The sequence below is a fragment of the Arachis ipaensis genome, chromosome B5, assembly GCF_059453495.1.
Source record: "Arachis ipaensis isolate K30076 ecotype BB chromosome B5, ASM5945349v1, whole genome shotgun sequence".
Taxonomy (NCBI): domain Eukaryota; kingdom Viridiplantae; phylum Streptophyta; class Magnoliopsida; order Fabales; family Fabaceae; genus Arachis; species Arachis ipaensis.
In genome coordinates, this window is record NC_142440.1 from 118,283,934 (window position 1) to 118,284,869 (window position 936).

The 936-nt window shown below is 44.4% G+C and overlaps 1 non-coding gene across 1 annotated transcript; it reads left to right on the top strand.

Annotated features, from left to right (window-relative positions):
• Window positions 1-617: 617 nt before the first annotated feature.
• LOC148565529 (small nucleolar RNA R71) lies at window positions 618-721 on the top strand. The gene has a single exon (XR_015885314.1). It is a non-coding gene; the product is annotated as a small nucleolar RNA R71 (small nucleolar RNA).
• Window positions 722-936: the final 215 nt, after the last annotated feature.

Consider the following 936-nt stretch of genomic DNA (forward strand, 5'->3'; position numbering starts at 1 on the left):
CATCAATTGATGGGTGATTCGAAGTAGATGTGTTATTTTGGTTTTGATAAGCATATGAAGAAGTGTTGTTGTGGGGGTGTTGAGACGTCCTCTGTGTGAATTGATGGTGAGCTGCATTGTTGTTGGAGTTGTAACGTCTCTGGTCTTGGTTTTGATCTTGCTCACCTCCCCACCCAAAGTTTGGGTGGTTTCTCCATCCAGGGTTGTAGGTCTTGGAGTATGGATCATAGTTTTTCCTTGGTGAACTCCCAATGTAGTTGGCTTGCTCCTGACTCCCCTCTGCTTCTTCATTCACTCCTTCTTGGATTGTTGATGAAGTGGAGATTGCTGCTACTTGGTTCATCTCCATCTTCTTGGTGAGGTCAGCCAGCTGCTGGGTAATGAGCTTGTTTTGGGCCAACAGAGCATCTACATTGTTTAGCTCTATTACTCCTCTTGTGTTCCCTCTTTTGGAAGCATAGAAGTAGTCGTTCTCTGCTACTGTTTCAATAACATCTATGGCTTCCTCAATGGTCTTCTTCTTGTTCAAAGATCCTCCAGATGAATGGTCTACGGCCTTCTTTGACTCATAAGAGAGCCCTTCATAGAAAACGTGCAGCTGCACCTATTCGTTGAACATGTCAGGTGGACACCTCCTTGTTAAGTCCTTGAACCTCTCCCATGCTTCATATAGAGTCTCACCATCTTGTTGCCTGAAAGTTTGGACCTCAGCTCTCAGCCTATTGATTCGTTAAGGAGGGTAAAATCTTGCTAAGAATTTCTTCACCACGTCTTCCCAAGTTGTCAAGCTTTCCCTTGGGAAAGATTCTAGCCATTTGGCTGCCTTGTCCCTGAGTGAGAATGGAAATAAGAGTAGTCTATAGGCGTCAGGATGAACACCATTAGACTTCACTGTGTCACATATTCTCAGGAAGGTGGTTAAATGTTGATTGGGGT